We start from the raw sequence: 13,093 nt of genomic DNA, 5'->3' as shown, positions 1-13,093 counted from the left end.
GTCCATTCGGGTTGCACTTCACCCGAACTATTTATGGATAATTTTATAAGAGTTATACACATATGTTTATTAATATATTATAAGTTATAATATATTAATATGAAGTCATGTTATTTAATTAGTCTTAGTCTTAAATTAATTATGAATTAATTTAGAGATTAAAAGGAAGACTAATTAGATTGTGGGCTATTGGTTTTATATAGTGTGGGCTAACACTCATTTGTTAATGGGCTAGGCTTATATGGAAGTCCATGGATGATCCATGGAGCTTTTAACCCATGGATCCTTGGAAAAGGAAAGGTCATGGGTTATTAGGGTTTCACCCTAACCATGCACACTATATAAGCATGCTTATGTTGCATGAAATAGCCACTAGTGTGGTTTTGTGTGTGTGGCCGATTTTCTATGTGTGTATACACTCTCTCAAAGTTTTCCAAGTGTTTGTGGTGATTTGTGATTCCATTTGAGGCATTCACACTATTGGTGCTTGGCTCTCAAACTCCAAACAATCAACCATCATCAAAAGGTATGTATTTCTACTAGTACTTTTATGATTCATAATCCTTATGCTATGCTAGTTAGGAAGAAACCTTGGAAGTTATTATTTGCATGTATTTTAGAAGAAAACATAGATCCAAGGTTTATTAGGGTTGCATGCACACTTTGGAAGTGTTAGATTGCTCAAAACCCAACAGTGGTATCAGAGCCTAGGCTTGTTTTCTTGAATACTTGATGCAAATTGCTGAAAAACGAAGTTTATGTGCTATCTGCACAGCAGACTCGCCGAGTCCATGAAGGGACTCGACGAGTCCAAGACAAAATTCATCCAACTCGGCGAGTTGGTTCATGCACTCGACGAGTTGGACGCCCAGACAGCATATCTTCGAGTTTTGGTGCTGGAATTGGTCTAGAATCATTACCTTAAAGTTTTTTGATCATATAAAACCTGTTTTTGATGTGGTAATGATGATGGTGGACCAATTTCAAAGTTATAATCAAAATTTCAAGTTTATATGTGTTCATATGATTATTGAAATTGTTGATGTGGATGTTCATGTTCATATGAGTTTTGTTAGATCATAGGAATTATTTGCAAATTGTTTGTTAGTTAATTCTTGATCTTAATGTGTTTTTAATGGAATTCTTAATTTGTCCTCAAGTTATGGAATTCCAAGAGTTTTTCTTTTAAATGTTTTTTAAGAAGTTGTAGGTTACATTTTCTTGAAGAGTTTTTCCCATAAATGTTTTATGGACTCCATAACTTGTCCTCAAGTTATGGATTTCCAAGAGACTCTTCATTAAAAGCTTTAAAACAGTTAATTAAAACTCATAAGTTATGAATATCCAAAAGTTTATGAATTGTTCAAAACTTGCCCTCAAGTTTTGGAATTTGTAAAGTCTCACACAAACTTTAATTCCACATCCTAGAGTTTTAAAAGTTAAAATTCAACACTTATACTATTTATAACATTAATGGTTAATTATTATATATATATATATATATATATATATATATATATATATATATATATATATGTATAAGAACAAGTCGTTTTACCGTTAATAGGCCTCATTCACGAAGCCGGTCTATAAGGTGGGTATAAGGTTGATGCCTATAAAATGGCAACTTAATGGGTGTCCACTCTCACCCACCACTTGCTTGACTGGTGGAGGGTCGTTAGCCGAACGGGTAGGACAATGACTTTAAATTTTCATTAAAAGTATAATGATTATTATAAAGTAACTAAATGTTTTATTTAATTCTCAATCTTAGTTACTTTAGGAAAAATGTGAATTTGGTGCTAGCCCATGGAATTCACACTTTGTACCTTACCAAGTCATTGGTGGAGCGTGTGTGGTTAACCGGCACACTAACTTGGACTAGTAAGGATCACGAAGGGTAACTTAATGTTTGTCATAGATCAATGGAGCGTATGTGGTTAACCGGCACATTGATTAGGTGATAATATTTAGCGTACCAAGTGAATTGGTATCGTTATTCACACCTTGTTTTGTGATCCTCGGCATCCCAGTCACAAAATTTGAGAGGGCACACTCGAGATTGAAACATGCCATTGAAAAGTTCAATGAATCTCAAAGGATCTAGGAATTTCAAATCCAATTAAAACTAAATAAATTATTTCGTTTTTCATGGTGGAAATTGGTGAATCGTCATTCGCCTACCTTCAAATATTTTATAGCTTGGATTACGGCATCCCACTTCCAAATTATAAAATATTGTGTTGGGTCCTAGCCTTAGTATTTCATACTTGGTGTTATATTAAGGATTTTGAATCAACTAACTTGATTTTCTCCCATTATAGATGTCTGGTTCAGACAACTATGATCTTCCCAAATCTCTTGAAGATGGTGTCCCTCAACATCATGCTTCACTTCCTCCACCTCCTCCAATTATTCTCCCTCACCCACAAGTTCTTGAAAAGTTTAAAGTCACTCAATCCCTATTGGTAAGCATAGTCTATGTGTGCTCACATCTTGGAGATAAAGTCACATATTGACAAGCTGGGAGAGTTGGGTGTCAAAGTCCCATGAAAGTTGGATGTTCAATCACTTTCTTAGTAACATAGTGAGTCTCTTTGGGACTACTATGAGACGGACTATGACATGACCCTTAATGATGTTATCTATTTGCTTGGTGTTGTGGAATCAGCAATGATTTGGAACACCAGTAAAGCAAATTTGATTAAAAGAACAACTTCCCAAGTCTTAAATGGACATTGACAATGGTAGCATTGGATTCTAGAAAAAGATTTCTCTTCCCAATGGAAAGGGATCGGCCATAGTCAACTCGGTTGACCAAATGGTAAAGAGAAAGGCTAAGTCTGAGATAGTCTCATGTGCCATTACCAAAGGGTCCATGTGTTTTGTTGCCAAAGGAAGGGGCATTGGTTGCGAAGCTGCCCTATTCACCTGAAAGGTCATAAGGTTGATCAAGTCAAGAGGTTTGACTCTACTTCGGGTAAAGTCCACTGTCTAACTCTATTAAGTTCCTATTTGGAGATTCTTATTACATAATGTGAATGGGTCACATGCTGATGTTTTTAAGAATCAAAGAAAAGATAGGAAGCTTGAAGTAAGTATATGTTGATTCTGATTGCAAAGGTGGGCTTCGATCGCATGGTTCGGTAATCAGAATTTTGAGTTGTTGCTTAAATATATTGCTTATGAATAGATAACAACAAGGTTTTCATGTGGATTGTAAGGATAAGTTTTTCCACAAAGTTTTAAAATAAAAGAAAAAAAGGGTTTTAATTTTATTTATTTTAAAAATATCCTTACAATGGCATCTGTGGAAAATTGTTGCTTATATGTTTCCAGTAATAGCAATATTGGAAAGTGGATTTGATTCCTTCATTTGTGGTAGTGTCTGAATTTACCGAATGAAGAAAGTTTTTCATCACCCAAGTTTCAATTGGACAGAAACTTGGAATCATACAAGTTGTATTGTATGATGAATGAGAATTTTCATCTTTGAAAATTAAGACTAATTCTTTGATCACATGTATATGTGAGTCAGTTGAAGGACTAAGGAATTAGGTACACTGGGTGTGCGCTGGTCAAGGTCCACCACAAAGATTGATGTGTCATGATTTACTAAAGATTAGTAAATATGATTATACTTATAAGGTTAAGTATAATTTTGTAACATTGGAAAGGTCACAATGTATGACAAAACAAATGAGAAGAATCAAATTAGGTAGAAAGATAAAAGTTTCTCAAATCTGAAAGGATGGGAGAGTACTTTAGTATCATATTTCATGATCATCTTAATTATTATGGAACCATATCACAAATTCATACTCTAAGGACATCTTAGTGCATTGTTATGGCTAAAAAGAGAGGTCATGAATTGTTGGATTGGTTAAAATCAAGAAGATGATTCATACTTCGTTCCAAAACAATTCTTAGAGTCATACTCCAAGATTGTAACTTTGAGTGACATAAAGGAGGATTTATTAACACTAGTCAAATGTAAGAGTAAAATGTTTTCTACTCTTGTACATTTGAGATTGGTAAGTTATGATGTCTTGGATGAGACAAAGACCAACTAAGACCAATTTTGTGAAGTGTTAGTCTTGATAAGAATCCGCACTGTCCCTTGAGTATTTGTTTTGTCAAGGAATGGTTCTTGACTGGGGAAACTTATATGTCAAGGGGACAGTGGGAGCCATAAAGATCATGAAAGAGTTTCAAGATTTAATCAAGAGTAAAACCTGTAATTTATCACTAGCACACGACTTAAGGTTTGCAACCTATCGTGTTGACATAATTCTTATTTCTGTACCTACTTCAAATAAGTTGAATTTGCATATGAGTTATCAGAGTTCAACTTGGAAGCATTGGTGGGCCTTGTGCTACCAAGGTGACAAGAAACTAAGACTGAACAAGTTTAATCCATGTAAGGCTGAATTTGTCACTAACCTTATCTTGTGATTATGGTTTTGACAAATTCACATGGATAGGAACTCATACACTATAAAATCTAAGTGTCATAAGGTTTCTCTCCGATTCATGAAAATGATGGTGAGGAAACGCTTTCACTAAGTAGATTTTAAGTAGATAGCAATTATGTTATTTGCATTTTCAAAAGTCGTTAGTGGAGCGTGTGTGGTTAACTGGCACACTAACATGGACTTGTGAGAAATGGCAAATGCCTAAGCAATAGAGACTATGATTACGGCATCCCTTTTCATAGTTCTGAAAATTGTTTAGACACACATGTGAGCTATCTAAGAAAGGGTGTATGAATCTAAATTTCAGAAGTCCAGCAGATTTCTGGAAATATGTCAGAGCTAGTGGGAGCATAAGTGTTATGCTAATAATCATCGTGTTAGTGGGAGCATGATTATTACATTTAGTGTTGCAAGTTAGCAATGTTAATTATAGAAAACAAAAGTTTCAATTCGTGAAGTTGCAGGGGTTGAAAAGTTGTTTTCCTATAATTAAGGGAGAGGAAATTATACTTCATTTCAATTCTAAAGCTTAGATTGAGATTTTAATCATCTTTAGTCAAGAATATATATATATATATATATATATATATATATATATATATATATATATATATATATATATATGAATTTTATGTTGGAATGGTTCAACTTGAAGAAATTCTATATATATTGCGTTTTCAAAATTCGATTATGATTACGGCATCCCTCTTCATAGTTAAATTTTGAAAACATGGCATATAAAAATATTGTAGCAAAATACTGGTCTAGTATCATGTCTTTATGTCAAACATCATGAATCGTGTCCCATATGCTTCGGATATAGGATCAATTGCATGTGCTATAATATTCATCTTTTCTAAATTTTCCAAATGCTTAAGGCATTGAGATGGGAAAAGTATAGAACTGGATATGACTAAAGTGATTAAGCAATTGTCGAGGACAAATCTGAGGTTCGCTAAAGATTGGTTGCTCAGGGACAGTTGGAAGTATGATGTAAGTTGTCGGAAAGGACCATATTGACATATTCTGAAAAGAAGTAACTCTTGTTCGGAAGTGATAGTCAAAATGGGACTATGGAAATGTCCCCATAGGTGGAAGTTATTCAATCTATGTAAGATTAGAAAACCATAATGCAAGAAGGATGTTCAAAGCAATGTACTTTGAATATGAGACTTTCGTTCCATAGAAGTTAACCTTCTTTGGAATACTCTGTAATGACTGGTGACAAGGTTTTGGTGACTTTGTGCATAATCATTACAAGAGGAACATTGCATAAAAGTTTAAAATCTAACAGTTTTTTTTTGGTAAATGATAGGAATCGGGGATTCTCACATTTACAATAAGGATTTCGGATTATGAAATGAGTATCATTGGAATCATGTTCAATTGATCTACATCACAATGTAAGGATCATAGACAAACATAGTGTGCATACTTGGAGTATGGCATAACTATTGTTTTAGAAAAACAAAGTGTACATGCTAGGAGCATGGGACGACTTTTTTTTTTATTCAAGTCTTAAGTTGATTGTTTGAAACATTATACAATGAATAATGTGTAATCAATATGGTGATAAATAAAAGGTGGTTCTATTTATATTCAAAAGGGTTCTGAGACCATATTGGATTCGATTATTATTGTGTTTCACTTTACATGTTTTGACTTCCAAAATAGCTAGGTTATTCTTTCCGAATGACTAAGTTATTTAAATACTCCACAGTCGTTCATATGTTGGAAGTAGGTATGAATCAAGACTGTCATGAATCGATTTTGTAGATGGCTAAATGGGTTTAGTCATAGCAATGGTTGCTATAACATTCATGAGTGCTCATAAGTTATGAGTATTGGAATAAACCCACGCTCACTTGTATCACTTCATGGAATTTATCTCGAGTGATCGTGAGACGGTAATATCATATAAATCTTCAAACCTAGAGATATGAGTTGTTACCTATGAGTTGGTTGTGCATTGATTGCACGTAAACACATCAGTAACTTGATGTTATAAAACATGCCTTTGTGTAGAATTCAACAAGTAATAGAACAAGCATATGAGTCGAAGTTTATCTGTTCCTTCTAGAAATAGAAGCGATATATGGGCCCCTCGATGATTTTGTTGTGACCTATGTACCGGCCGGTCAGAACTAAATTGAATTGTTCAATTAAGTTATTTGTCAAACAAATCGGAAATCGGGAAACAAACTGCTGGACAATAAGTACGACGTTATTCCATGTATTTGTCCGGCTGATATCATGAGAACAGAGGATTATATGATCACTTATCTAAAATGGCGCTTCATAGTTCAACAGAGTTTTCGAGAGCTACGATTGCTGGTTGGTTCCTGAAGTAACATACGCAAATATAGTTATTATACTTATCCAAGTGGGAGTGTGTTGGATAAGGTGTCTAAGTCCATAACTTATTTGGTATATACTTGACCCGACCTGGCATGGTCCATTTGGGTTGCACTTCACCCGAACTATTTATGGATAATTTTATGAGAGTTATACACATGTGTTTATTAATATATTATAAGTTATAATATATTAATATGAAGTCATGTTATTTAATTAGTCTTAGTCTTAAGTTAATTATGAATTAATTTAGAGATTAAAAGGAAGACTAATTAGATTGTGGGCTATTGGTTTTATATAGTGTGGGCTAACACTCATTTGTTAATGGGCTAGGCTTATATGGAAGTCCATGGATGATCCATGGAGCTTTTAACCCATGGATCATTGGAAAAGGAAAGGTCATGGGTTATTAGGGTTTCACCCTAACCATGCACACTATATAAGCATGCTTATGTTGCATGAAATAGCCACTAGTGTGGTTTTGTGTGTGTGGCCGATTTTCTATGTGTGTATACACTCTCTCAAAGTTTTCCAAGTGTTTGTGGTGATTTGTGATTCCATTTGAGGCATTCACACTATTGGTGCTTGGCTCTCAAACTCCAAACAATCAACCATCATCAAAAGGGATGTATTTCTACTAGTACTTTTATGAATCATAATCCTTATGCTATGCTCATTAGGAAGAAACCTTGGAAGTTATTATTTGCATGTATTTTAGAAGAAAACATAGATCCAAGGTTTATTAGGGTTGCATGCACACTTTGGAAGTGTTAGATTGCTCAAAACCCAAAATTGGCGGCTGCCTCACCTTGTCCTATAGCTAGGACTCTTCCAGTGGTGCCAGTTGTTGCTATCTTGGGGAAGTTTCTCTTATAATGCCCAACTTCGCCGCAACCGTAGCAGGCCTGAATGATACCTGCTCCGGAGACTTGATTGGTTCGTGTTCTGCAACTTCACACAAGGTGACCCTCTTGGCCATAATTTTTGCAAAATTTCACACGACAGGGACCGGGGATGCGGTGGTCGTAACTGCATCGGTTACACCATAGGAGAATACCGGAATATTTGGTGATAGGTACATGGGCTGAGGAACCGACGACAGAAACAGCAGCAGGGGTAGTGGCAGCGTGGACTGCCACTATCTGCTGTTTCTTCGAGAATTCCTGTGAAGGCTGACTTTTCTCCTTCGTCTCCCAAAATTTTCTTTTCTCACCACTTCTCTCTGTCGGCTCAGGAGTGGTGCCTGCTTCCTCTATGTCCTCACTATGGTCGATCAAGATTTGCGCTAGGCATTTGACGTTGTCGTATGTATCCGGCTTCGCAGCTGAAACGTTCCCTTTGGTTGGCTGGGTCAACCCCCAGATGAACCTCTCAACCTTCTTACTCTCCAGGGTAACCATCCCCAGACAAAGAAGTGCCAATCGTCAAACCTTGAAGTGTAAGTGGCGATATCAGAACCTTTCATCTTCAGGTTCCAGAGTTCATGCTCCAGCTTCTGCATTTCGTCCCGAGGGCAGTACTCCGCGAACAGAAGTTCCTTCATGACTTCCCAACCCATAGCATTGGGTATAGGTAGGGTTAAGGATTTGACTCGGCCGTTCCACCAAGTCAGAGCTTTATCGGTGAACGTGCAGGCGGCGAATTTCACCTTGTCGGATTCTGAACAAGCACAGATCTCTAAGATAGATTCGATTTTCTCTAACCACCGAGTTAGGGCAATGACACCTCATGTGCCATTGAAGAATGTGGGTTTCGAGTTCATAAAGTCCTTATAGGAACACTCCTTCCGGTGTCCCTGGCTACCTTCCTGGTTTTGGGGGTGGGGACCACCTCCTTGCCCACCTAAGCCACTAAGGTTCATTTGCGATAGGGTAGCAGCCACGGCAGCATTGACAAGTGCTTGAAATATGACGGGATCGAATTGAGGAGGAGGTGGTGGCAGAGGAGGATTGTTGTTCTTTGAGCTGGGTCTTTTCCTCGGAGGCATCTTGATCTAAAAAGATCAGGAAAGAGAGGATGGTAAGTCCTCTGAATTGAATCAAGATATATGGAACAGGGGATATCTCATTCAGACAGATATAGAATTCTATTAAGCGACAAAGCAGGAAAGAGTTATCAAAGCAGATAAACTATCGCTAAAGAATGATTGAGGAACAACACTGGGATGAGAATTTCTATAACGGATTTGGCTCGAGAAATACTCCCATAGTATTTCATGTCTTGCTGCAACGACGGCTCGTTGTTTGGATATTGGGTAAGTTTTAGGCATGCCACATACCATAGTCACTCCCAAGCACATGTTGGCCGTGTCTCGAATGAATATAGTCGGCCAAGCTATATTGATCCTAGACATGACTACATAACTGCCCAAGTTTAACCGCAGTGTACAACACCCATTTACTTATGTTTTGTTCTACTTGTAGTTATGGATTTCGACGGTTAGGTATACTTGTATACTTTTGAAAATACTTATATTTTAAGGTATACTTTTAGTTCAGAGCACTTAGGCCCCTTAGTGTTTATAGTCTTATACCATGTAAGGTTTGGTATACTAGTTCACTATAAACAAGGGCTCTGATACCAATCTGTCACACCCAGAAACCAAAGGCGAAAACGTTCCGGGGCGGAGGACGTCATGAATATCGCAACCAATGTACATAGTAAGCATAGTAAACACAAAAATTTACATTACATAGATTCATTTACATTGTTTGAAAACAAAGAGTTACATGTGTTATACATATATATATATATATATATATATATATATATATATCATATGAACAAAAGGATCACTAGGTACCTGTCTAATGTGGACCTGAGAATACAAGCGGTTTGAAAATCAGCATAAAGCTGGTGAGTTCATAAGAGGTTTGTTTTCTGAAAATGTATAAGTTTCCTTTGGTTTTCCGAAAAAGTTTGTTATCCAAGAAAATCCCATATTTTCTTATAAGTATAGTTGAGTTTGTTATCCCAGGAAAAACCCTTATTTTCCTTAAAAGTAAAGTTTAGTTGTCCATTAGTTACACGGTCTAGTTAAGAACAGTTCAGTTATCCTAGGAAAAACCCTTATTTTCCTAAAAGTAAAGTTTAGTTATTGAATCCAAATGTAATGTACAAGTATCTATCATACTTGTCGTATTAGTTAGGTATTCTGATATCCTAGTTGTCCTACACTCGAATGTATCCAAACGCGTATTTGTATTTGTATTCGTATTCGTGTTCGTATTCGTATTTGTATTCGTATTCTATTACTAACTGTACTTTCGTATTCTCTCTGTTTCTAACTGTACTTTCGTATTCGCTCTGTTTCTAACTGTACTTTCCTATTCACTCTGTTTCTAACTGTACTTTCGTATTCGCTCTATTTCTAACTATACTTTCGTATTCGTGTTCGTATTCGCATTCGTATTCATATTAGTATTCGTATTCGTGTTCAGTTTCGTATTCGTATTCGTATTCGTATTCGTATTCGTATTCGTATTCATATTCGTAATCTATTAGTATTAATCCTAATTGATGATTAGTATGAATTATTCGTAAATTATGAAATATAACATAGATTAGAACACTTTATCAAGAAATCTATGATTAGTCTGAAAGCTAACTCTGCAATTCGAATTATTGGTTAACACAGTTTTCGATATTAAAAACATACAGAATATAAACATTTAAACTGAAATAATAAGTTTGAGTACAAGATTTCGTTGTACTTTTGCTTGTATTCCCCCTGAAAACATTTGAAAAACACGGAAAAATAGTAGGGTATGAACTCACCGGACGAGGAATGTGTCGGCTAGGATGCTAAACGTCAGTTCGGGGCTTGCAAACGCACAAGATTCCTATGTAATATGAAGAGATACATAAAATGTATCTAATTAGACCTTGATATACTACTTTAAAATGAATAAACATTCCGAGGTGCGAAAACACTTCAATTCAAGTGTTTGGAGTGACCCGGGTGGCATCTAAGGGTGTGTAGGGCCTAATTATGGAGTTTACTCTTCAAGAATAAGACCTTAATGGAGTTTACGGTCCAATGATCATATCTCCATGAGTTTATGGCCGTAAACTCATGGGTGGTGTGTTAATGGATGCCAAATGGTCTTACAATGCACACGGGAAGGTCCTAGGGTTGATTCCATGGCTTAGGAAGTGAACGGGACTTGAAATGACCTTGGATAAGGAGTTTACGGTTTATGAAGATGGTCTTGGGGAGTTTACTACCTTAAACACATGATTTTACAACCGTAAACTCATGTTTTTCCATGATTCATGGGTTTTAGTGGTTATAGGTTAAGCATACAAAGTTCTAAGTCCAATTCCAAGCCATACAAGGTGTTAAAGGCACTTTAACACCCTAAAAAGGTGTTTATTGTCTAAGGAGGGGTGTTTACGGTCCAAGAATGCTCTTGGGCCATAAAATCAAGTGTGAATCATTTGTGTGTGTTTTGGTGCATCTCATGAAGGAATATAAGGTTCTACGCACTCATGGAAGCTCATGGAAGCCTTTGGAGGTGTTTAAGGGCAATTTAACACCTTAAAAAGGTGTTTGTGGTCCATGGATGAGGGTTTACGGTCCAAGAATGTTCTTGGGCCGTAAACTCATTTCCATACCTCAATTGGTGAGATTTTGAGCTCCTAAGCTCATGCATGCAAGTTTCTAAGCCATAATTAAGCACTAGAAGTGATTTGGAAGGGTTTTGGGGCTTCAAAACCCTCTTTAGGGGTGTTCATGGTTTTGGAATGGTTCTTAAACCTTAAATACATGTTCTTGAGTGTTTTGGGTGATTCAGACATAGATTTTCATGATAAGAAAGCTTAATAACAAGCTAGGATAGATTACTTACCAAATTGAAGCTTGAAAGGGGGGTTTTTGGATCAAACTCGAGTTTTTAGAGAGAGAGAGAGAGAGTAGTGAGAGAAATTGTTTTAAGAGAGAGAAAAAGCTTCAAAATGATGTCACTCAATCCCTTATATAGGGGTGGAGTTTATGGCTCGGAGAAATTCTACCCGATACCGACATTAAACGGAGCTTTTGGTCGTACCCGATTAATTTGTTGTAACTGAATGTGGTCGTAACTAATAATTTTCTAAATAATAATTTGGGATGTTTTCATGAGTTTCTAACGTTTTTGGATACCAATTAAGTCAAAATAGAAGTCTAAAAAAAATAATGACTTAATTTAAAAGCGTAAACGGAAACAATTCAAAAAAGATGAATTTTATGGACGGAAACAGGTTACGGCGATGGAGCAAACTTCGGGTTGTCACACCTAATGCGAATCATTCCTTTCTAGGCAAAGAATTTCAATAGTACCCGGCCTCCAACTTGGAATTCCAAAGGTTTTCGTCATTTGTCAACATAACTCTTCTGTCTGTCTCGTGATGCTTGAAGTCGAATTCGGATTTGGATTATCTTTTCTATCGTTTTGCAAATGGTTTTCTTGTCCTGTGAGAGTACTGGCGAGTGATTTGCATTTATGACCATAAAGAGTCTCAAAAGGAGCACCTTGATGGTCGTGTGATAGTTGTTATTATATGAGAATTCAATCAAGGACAATCGGGTATCTCATGACTCGCTGAATTCAAACACCCAGGCTCGGAGCATGAATTCGAGAGTTTTATCCATCCATGCGGTGCTTCCTCCGTGACATTCTCCAGCTTCGATGCTTTCAAGGCCGGTCGTAGATGTTGACAGTGTTTTTTTCTTGCTTCGTGAGCAGATGTGACATCCCCATTTTCACGGCCAGAAAAGACCGATTTGTTTATGCTTTGTTTTATAAAATCATAGTAATCTTTTAAAGAAAACAGTTGCGGAATTTGTTCCCAAAACAAAATATGATAAAAATTATCAAAGCATTTCCTTAAAGAAATGTATTTTCATTAGATAACAAAATCTCGGGATGTCACGTTCAATACAAACCAAAAGCATAAACAGAACAAAATAGACCTTACCACAGTTATTCATAACTACTGGCCTATAATCCAAAATCTCTCGTCAAGTCCACCAACTTATACTCTTGTGCCATTACCTGTAATGCAAAGAAAACTGAGTGGGTCAGGCTTGGGAACCTGGTGAGCATATAGGGTTTTCAAACCACAATAATATAATTATTATATTTAATTATCAAACAATTAATCCAATTACCCACCCCCATTATCTCCATTTATTTAGTAAAGATTTACCTTAAGAACCGAATACCCTTCTCCCATTCATTCCTAAGAATTGCCCTAAGGAATTGGCACAAAGTCTAGTGCTG

Source organism: Lactuca serriola, chromosome 1 (assembly GCF_051521515.1).
Source record: "Lactuca serriola cultivar US96UC23 chromosome 1, Lser_US96UC23_V15, whole genome shotgun sequence".
NCBI classification, from domain to species: Eukaryota; Viridiplantae; Streptophyta; class Magnoliopsida; order Asterales; family Asteraceae; genus Lactuca; species Lactuca serriola.
The sequence above is the reverse complement of the archived record's forward strand: the minus strand, read 5'-3'. Positions refer to the sequence as shown.